At 44.8% G+C, this 9456-nt stretch overlaps 1 long non-coding RNA gene across 3 annotated transcripts in view; it reads right to left on the reverse strand.

Annotated features, from left to right (window-relative positions):
- Positions 1-5754: 5754 nt before the first annotated feature.
- Positions 5755-9456, reverse strand: part of LOC123093379 (uncharacterized) — a 20267-nt gene continuing 16565 nt past the window's right edge. The window contains exons 5-6 of one of the 3 annotated variants that reach the window (XR_006445319.1): positions 7076-7197; positions 5755-6532 (exon numbers count right to left, since the gene is read on the reverse strand). This is a non-coding gene — a long non-coding RNA (uncharacterized lncRNA). Of the gene's footprint in view, positions 7198-9456 lie in introns of all 3 variants that reach the window. The other 2 variants (XR_006445318.1, XR_006445317.1) reach the window with 2 other exon arrangements.

A 9456-nucleotide genomic window follows, 5' to 3' on the forward strand; every position in this document is an offset into this window, starting at 1 on the left:
TCTTTAGTTTCAATAAAGAAGTCAAGGATAGCCTTTGCCATGCTTATTTTGCTAGTATACATGTTGCTATTTGAAAACAGGAAGTTTACCGATGTTGCAAAAATTCCCTAGAAAAGTCAGAGAATTGTATAATGTTAAATTTTTTGCATAATGAGCTCTGATAAATTTACTACAGTGGGAATTTTGTTTCATAATTTTTGGAGTTAGGGAAGTATTGATACCCTTGCATTCTTTATAGACTATACTGTTTTGGCATATTGCTGTTATGGTTGCATTGTTTGCATATGTTTGCTTGTTTAATGATTCTATTTGAGGATAGGAGTATTAAATATGCAGAGGCATAGTATTAAATGTTGAATAATAATTTTAGTGATTTGTTACAGTATAAATTGATAAGGTTTTGCATTGGTTTATACTAACCTATCTCACGAGTTCTTGTTGAGTTTGTTGTGGATGAAGCTTTTGAAAAATATAGAAACCACGATATGAGAGGAACTAAGGAGACACAAAAGTTCAAGCTTGGGGATGCCCAAGGCACCCCAAGATAATATTTCAAGAAGTCTCAAGCATCTAAGCTTGGGGATGCCCCGGTAGGCATCCCATCTTTCTTCTTCAACAACTATCGGTTAGTATCGGTTGAGCCTAAGTTTTTGCTTCTTCACATGAGTTGTGCTATCCTTGCAATGTCTTTTTATTTTGCTTTGCTTGCTATTTGGATACAATACCAAGATCTAAAATTCCTTAATGTTAGAGAGTCTTCACATAGTTGCACAATTATTCGACTACTCATTGATCTTCACTTGTATCTTTCGGAGTAGTTTGTCATTTACTCGTGTGCTTCACTTATATCCTATGAGTAAATTGTTGAATGAGTTGAATGTCATAAATCTGAAATTATATATGCCTCATTTGCTTATCCAATAGGGAGTATTGACTCCACATCTAAGAATTAGAGGTTGTAAATTTATTTAAGGTTAGCAAGCGTTGTATTGGTCATTTGAACAATTCATGAAAGAATATTGAAGGAACAGAGATTTCACATATAAATACACTATCCTAGACATCTTTTATAATTGGGAGCACTCATTAAGGATGACATGCTAAAGAGTTGATGTTGGACAAGGAAGACAACATAATGGGTTATGTTTTCCGACATCTCAGTTAAAGTATATTGTCATGGATCATTCAAACATGTTGAGCTTGCCTTTCCCCCTCATGCTAGCCAAAATTCCTTGCACCAAGTATAGATACTACTTGTGCTTCCAAATATCCTTAAAACCCAGTTTTTGCCATGAGAGTCCACCATACCTACCTATGGATTGAGTAAGATCCTTCAAGTAAGTTGTCATCGGTGCAAGCAATAAAAATTGCTCTCTAAATATGCATGACTTATTAGTGCGGAGAAAATAAGCTTTGTATGATCTTGTTATTGAAGAAATAAAAGCGACGGACTGCATAATAAAGGTCCATATACAAGTGGCAATATAAAGTGACGTTCTTTCGCATTAAGATTTTGTGTATCCAACCCTAAAAGCGCATGACAACCTCTGCTTCCCTCTGCGAAGGGCCTATCTTTTACCTTATGTCTTTTACTTTATGCAAGAGTCAAGGTGATCTTCACCTTTCCCTTTTTCATTTTATCCTTTGGCAAGCACCTCGTGTTGGGAAGATCCTGATATATATATCCAATTGGATGTAAGTTAGCATGAATTATTATTGTTGACATCACCCAAAGGTGAATACTTGGGAGGTAACACTATAAGCCCCTATCTTTCTCAGTGTCCGATTGAAACTCCATAACCATTAGTATTGCGTGAGTGTTAGCAATTGTAGAAGACTATATGATAGCTGAGTATGTGGAGTTTGCTATTCCTGAAAATAAGATGAATTGCGATTGTTTAATGACTAAGAATGAAGTTTGCTAGTTTTCAAGAAAGTTTATGGTCTATGCTTTAACATGTGAATTGTTTGTTACTTTATTGTGAGAAGTTTTATGAGATGAACTACTGTTATGACATATTATCATGCTAGAAAAGGTGATTGAAATTATCATTGATCAAACTTGTGCACCTTCTAGAATTCACACTTCATAAATTCTTTCTTTTATCATTTACCTACTCGAGGATGAGTAGGAATTAAGCTTGGGGATGCTGATACGTCTCCAACGTATCCATAATTTATGAAGCATTCATGCTATTTTATTATCTGTTTTCAATGATTATGGGCTTTATTATACACTTTTATATTACTTTTGGGACTAACCTACTAACCGGAGGCCCAGCCCATATTGTTGTTTTATTGCCTGTTTTAGTATTTCGAAGAAAAGGAATATCAAACGGAGTCCAAACCGAATGAAACCTTTGGCAACGTGATTTTTTGGAAGAATATGATCCTAGAGACTAGGAGTTCACGTCAGAAGATCCTCGAGGAGGCCAGGAGATAGGGGGCGCCCCCCCCCCTACCGGGTGCGCCCCCCTGTCTCGTGGGCCCCTCGAGCACCCCCCGACCGACTTCTTTCGCCTATATAGTCCCACGTACCCTAAAAACATCCACGGAGAAGATAGATTGGGAGTTCCGCTGCCGCAAGCCTCTATAGCCACCAAAAACCTCTCGGGAGCCCGTTCCGGCACCTTGCCGGAGGGGAACCCATCACCGGTGGCCATCTTCATCATCCCGGCGCTCTCCATGACGAGGAGGGAGTAGTTCACCCTCGGGGATGAGGGTATGTACCAGTAGCTATATGTTTGGTCTCTCTTTCTCTCGTATTCTCTCTATGGCACGATCTTGATGTATCGCGAGCTTTGCTATTATAGTTGGATCTTATGATGTTTCTCCCCCCCCCTCTACTCTCTTGTGATGAATTGAGTTTTCCTCTTGAAGTTATCTTATCGGATTGAGTCTTTAAGGATTTGAGAACACTTGATGTATGTCTTGTCGTGCTTATCTGTGGTGACAATGGGATATACACGTGATCCACTTGATGTATGTTTTGGTGATCAACCTGCGTGTTCCGCCCATGAACCTATGCATAGGGGTTGGCATACGTTTTCGTCTTGACTCTCCGGTAGAAACTTTGGGGCACTCTTTGAAGTACTTTGTGTTGGTTGAACAGATGAATCTGAGATTGTGTGATGCATATCGTATAATCATGCCCACGGATACTTGAGGTGACAATGGAGTATCTAAGTGACATTAGGGTTTTTGTTGATTTGTGTCTTAAGGTGTTATTCTAGTACGAACTCTTGAATAGATCGATCCGAAAGAATAACTTTGAGGTGGTTTTGTACCCTACCATAATCTCTTCGTTTGTTCTCCGCTATTAGTGGCTTTGGAGTGACTCTTTGTTGCATGTTGAGGGATTGTTATATGATCTATCTATGTTATTATTGTTGAGAGAACTTGCACTAGTGAAAGTATGAACCCTAGGCCTTGTTTCCTACCATTTACGCTCACTTTTATCATTAGTTACCTTGCTGTTTTTATAATTTCATATTACAAAAACCTTTATCTACTATCCATATTGCACTTGTATCACCATATTGCACTTGTATGTAATTCACGGGCCACGTTCCTTGTGATCTGTTCTGGTATCAAACACAATACTTATTCCCATTGCTCTGAACCCCTTTCACCATCTATTTCAGGCAATGAACGATCGCCTACCCGGTTGAACCTTCTTATTGCACCTTCTTACCTTGCTCTCGATGACTTTCTTGAATTTTAACTTGAGAGATGCCTCTATGCCACATTCAATGAGATAGCCCCCAGGTACCTATCATGTGACGAGCTCCGTCCTTCCCGAGTCTTTCCCCTTACTCCACCCCTTGAATCTCGGGACGAGATTTCTTGTAGTGGAGGAGAATTGTGACGCCCGGATAGTTAAGCTACAGTAACCTCCGCTAATGATGCCACGTCACCGCGTTTACTGTTGTTAAAACTCGCGTTGGTTCGAATCCGGTCCAAATTCAAAATTTAAAATAAAGTAAAACACATTATCTCTTCAAGCAGTAAACTAAAATGTTCATCTTGTGCCAAATAATCCACAATGAATATTTGTGGTGAACCTATTTTTTTAAGTATTTAAATGGCCTAAGCTATTTGAAACTGATGCTTAAGAAAAAGAAAAGGGAGAGAGAGAGAGAGCAACCCCCTCCCTGGACCGAACCCACCTGGGCTGGCCCACCTAACCCACCCGAGCCAGCCCAGTTGCCCCCCTCGCACCAATCTCTCCCCCTCCCCCGCCATGTTCCTCGGTCTCAGACCGCAACAGGGGCATCACCGCCGAACCCACCTCGCCGGCCACACTGCTACAGGCGCCGCGGGGAGGATAAGGACGTCAGCGTTGACCCCATGCCCCCCGAGAGATCTTCCCTCCCTTCCCCACGAGCTGCTGCTTGCCCTCTCCGCCTCTCCCAATCCCCATCGCATCCGAGCGCCACCGTGGCCCCGCCGCCGTAATGCACGCGGTCCCCGACACCGCCTCGCCTCGCCTCCGCGCCAAGGACCGCCTCGACCTCCTCTTCCTCCCAGATGAATCACCCAAGCAGGAGCGCCCATGCATCATCCCCTACGTCGTCGTCTTCCTCCTCTGCTCCGACGAGCTTCGCCGTCGAATCCGCCACACCGAGCCCTCCTCGAGCCCACTTGAGCACACCTATAGGACCAACATGAGCACGGGCCTCTTTCCCCTCTCTTCCCCGCGCGTTTCCACCGCCGTAGCTGCTCCTCCCCGTCATGCCCGAATGCAGCTCCGCCTGAGCTCGTCGCCGGCGATGCTCCGGCGACCAAATGACATCGGCCCCGTGCGCAACTCTCTCGCCACTTCGCCTAGATCCCAACAAGCACACGCACGCGGCTCACCGTGCCATGCAGCCCCCTGTTCGCCGCTCACCGGAAACCCACCACCACCTGACTCGCCGCTGGTGACGTTCCCGGCCGTCCCCGGCCACGCCACCACCTCCATTCGACGCGGTGTGGACTGGCCATTCGAACGGACCTAACCACAGCCCTGGAGATGCCCTGTGGGCGAAACCTGAAGCTCACCCGCGCCTCGCCGCCGCGTTGGAGCTCGCCGGAGCAACTCCGACGAGGCCAGCCGGCCTGGGGCCACCCCTGGGTCGCTGACCCGTGGGCCCAAGGGGTCCGACCGGCCTGTTGCCCGGTCCACCATGCTGACTGGACCGGCCCGTGCAACTGACAGATGGGGCCCATCGCCCCCTAATTAACGAAATTAACTAAGCTAATTTAGTTAACATAATTAGACACTAACATGTGGGCCTAGTAGTTTAACTAACTATGTTTAGATTAGTTTTTTAACTCTGTTTAACCCACTGTCTATGACTGGTGGGACCCAGCCGCCAGGTTTGACCTAGACTGGCTGGGTTGACTGCTGACGTCGTGATGACGTCAGGCTGACATCATAATTCCAATTTTGAATTAGTAATAAATTTCAGAATATTATTAAAACTTTGAAAAATCATATAAAATAAACCGTAGCTCGGATGAAAAACTTTTCTACATAAAAGTTGCTGAGAACGACGAGGCGAATCCGAATACGCGGTCCGTTCATCTGTCACATGCCCCTATCATAGCAAACATGCAATCTTTCCCTTCCGTTTCATCTGTCCGAAAATGCCTAACTCTGGGAAAACTTCCCGAATGTTATCACCCTTCGCCGGTATTGTGTAGCACCGTGTTAGAATGTGTCTAGCTCTGCCTGTTGTCCTGTTATGCTCTTGCTTCCTATGTACTAGATCGGGATCGCGCCTTGGCGCTAGGGTGCCGGTCCCAATGTTTTGATGAAACAAGTAGTGGCAAGTTAGTAGGAATTTACGTTTAGCGTATGAATTCAAACATGGTAACAAAATGAAGTGAAGAAAAAACTTTTGTTTGTGACAGAAGAGATAATGGAGTTCAATATCGGCATAAGACTATAAGGCAACATCAAATTCAGCATGTTCATAAGACCACAAAAGATAACCACTCGTCATTAAGTTCGATACCAAATATAAGAGCGAAAGTAATTAAAGTAGGAACATAATGCAGAGCCCATGCTTTTAGCAAAGAGAGCGTTTATCTTACATAGAACATGTACTTGTGGATTAGTAGGTGATATGAGCATGCTGCAGGAGAGTATATTGGAATTTTACCTTCACTGTCAGTATAGTAGCTCAAAGCTTGACGCATCAAGTTTGGCAAAAAGGAATAGGTCAAAAGCTACACAATATGATAAATCAGAATTAAAGCAAGTTATTTATATAGAAAGCAAAACACTCCATAGGTCATTCATAACAATTAGATCAAAGTCATTTGTACATACAGAGACTGAAGGTTGAGTAGTGCATTAGAGAGTAGTCATACAGTACAGAATACATATCCCATTGCTCAGGACAAAAGTGTAGAAAAGCATGATCACACTGATTATGTTCTATGAGTACATCTTTCGACGGTAAATGGCTCTACGAACTCCAAGATGATCCAACATGATATAAAGAATGATCCTGGCCGAGATTATCACAATAGTATGGCCAACCTGAGCCGTCGGAAATGGTTAAGAGACAACATAAGTAAGTGGTTGAAATATATAAGCAATAAAAGAAAGTACATGCGTAGGACAACAGACCAATTCCAATTGGATTTCTTGCACAAACAAAGATACATGATACAAAGCCTACAAAGCAAGTTGATAACTTTCAGCAAACCTTGATAGGTGGACGGGCCCAATAAGAACTAAAAACTTTTACATCATATTCTGCTAGGTGTCTTTAATTCTTTTCAACATGAGAATGCAACAAACTCATTTCTGTGTGAAACCTCAGACGTTAATGGCTACCTCATAGAGTCAATCCAGAGATATGGCATGTATCACCATCGAGCAAGCATACAGAATTCATCTATAAAATTTACTCCTATAAACTAAATCAAGCTAGCATGCACAGTTCTTATCCAAACATGATTACATCTCTTGGGGTCTGGTTACCCAAATCCAACCAGAGATTCTCACGGGAGGGGGGCATAGAAGAGCAAAAGGAGCTTACTTGCAAGAAGAAGCGAGAGTCCAGCAAAAGGAGCTTACTTGCAAGAAGCTAGAATCCAGGGTCGCGCAAGTGCTAGACATGTCGTCACAAGCAACATTACAGCTCTTGATCCAGACCCCCTCCTTCGCTGTATGATGCCACTTGAAAATAGAGCATTTTACTGGGAGGGAAAAAGCATGGCTCATTAGGCATTGTGTAGGCTCCACCCTTTACACAAAGGTGTAGAAAAGGCACACTAATTGTAAGATAACATGTCCATGTATATTCAATTATCAAGGCCAAATACACTAATTGTAGAAAAGCACACTAATTGAAAGATAACATGTTCCTATGTAGTTAAACCCTAATGGACCACGATCGGCCAAACATGCCTCAATGGCAGCTCCCCCCTCATCAGCATGGTTACCAAAACATAGATGATTGTTCGCACATCTTATTTCCACTTTTCACGTGTTTCATGCCTAGCTGAAGTTCCTGGTAAATATTTTCCAAAAACCATCTTGCTATCAGAGAAAACTCCAAAGCCTGGGAAGTATAACCAGAACACAAGAACATGAATAAAGTTGAAAACTTTATATACATATATGGTGTTCAATTAAGCAAAACATGATCAGTCATACAAGGAGATAAAGGAAGAAAATAACAATACAAAAGTACGTCATTATTTAAACTGATTATGTTCAAAGTCCCCATCTGATTTATACTAAGGAGTTGAATATTTGATACAACTAATAAAGCAAACCACCATAAAGGTTTCTTCTAATTGCCAAATTTTACAGTTAGAAAAACCACACTATTAATATGTAACAGACGTGGAACAACTAAGCATGTCAACCACTATATTTACATCATCCGACGAACTGGATGTGGCACCAATTGCTTTTGTTGCGTCAACAACTTTGATATTCTGTGTTAAGCGGCATATATGTATTGTAGTTAGTTGCAACCGGTCAATAATTAGCAAGTACAACCTCAAAAATTCAATTGTCAGGCAAGATTACCATTTCAAAACTATTGAGAGATTACCCAAAACCCAAAAGTGTTGTTCTGCATAGAACACTAATTAGATCATGGGAATTTGGAGCAAGATCTTAACACCAATAGTAGACACGTAATTTTCAGAAGTGGTGACACTACCTTGTGAAACACTGTCGGGGAAACTGATCCTCGAACACCTATGGGGCCGGCGGACCGGGCCCCTTTCGGTTCGGCGGGGGGCGGAGATCGCACGAAGAGCAGATCGAGGCGAGGCACACGAGCAGTTTACCCAGCTTCGGAGCTCTCCGGAGAGATAACACTCCTACTGCTGCTTGTCTGGTTGTATTATCTGGTGTTCTTGCTCTCCAAAGCGAAAGTGTGATGTTCTCTGGGCTACGGATGGATCGAAGCAAACTGTCTGAGGCTTCGAACCCATGAGCCGAACCCCCCCCCCTACGTTGCGCATGGGCCTCCTTTTATATGCTAAAGGGGTCACCGACAGGTGGCAACGCAGAGGAGGGTAAAAACGTAAAAAGCGAGGTAGTTGATACAGTTGCTTGTACAGTGCACCCTACCTAACCCTGACGGCAGGGGACAAGGGCATTAAATGCCCGTCTGAGTCGCCCAAACAGTGCAGAAAAGGACCGTTAGGGGCGCCACCGTTCGCCACGATGGCGATCTTGTCAGCTTCGCATGCCACTGCGCACCGCTGGCTGCACAGCCTCCCGCCACGCACGTCCGGAGGGGCCCCCAGAGCGACACGTTGGTGGATGCGCTGGAGCGTGGACGCAGAGTGGCCGCCTGCCGCGGCAAGCGCCTTGCCACTGTTGTTATCTTGTCGGGTCCAGAAGCTTGTCGCTCACCGGGCTTCGAGGTACCTTGGTTTGTCTTCCCGGCAAGCTCCTCTTGCCGGGGCCTTGTTGCCTTGCCGGAGCGCGTGGCGCGTTGCGGCAAGTTTATTGGAGCGCCTGGTTGGCCTTCCCGGCAAGCTCCTCTTGCCGGGGTCTTGTCTCCTTAGCTTAAAATACTTTGTTCTTGGATGGCTCCAAGGGAACCTTGGGGGATCTTGGCGATCGCCCGGCAAGCCTCTGCCGCGGGGTGCTGCAACTGCCCGTGCACAAGTTCGGGGTACTAGGGTACCCCTAATCTAGTACACCGACAGGAGCCCCCGGGTCTGGGCCAGACACGGTGCCGAGCGTTGTTGGGCCAGGCCCAATACAGGGCACGGGCACACGCGGGCTGGGCCACGCCAAATCTTGTTCCGTATCCAGCGCACTCTCCCATAACGGCACGCGTTGAATGCGGCATCGTGGGAGAGATCGTGGGTGGTTGTTTAAGCGGAAGGCCGAAACATCCGCCCCGTCCCTCTTTATAAGCAGAGGAAACAGGGGCAGTTCGTTCTCCCTCGCTGCTTGCTGCTACTCCTTCTTCACAAACTCCG

This window comes from Triticum aestivum, chromosome 4B (assembly GCF_018294505.1).
Source record: "Triticum aestivum cultivar Chinese Spring chromosome 4B, IWGSC CS RefSeq v2.1, whole genome shotgun sequence".
NCBI classification, from domain to species: Eukaryota; Viridiplantae; Streptophyta; class Magnoliopsida; order Poales; family Poaceae; genus Triticum; species Triticum aestivum.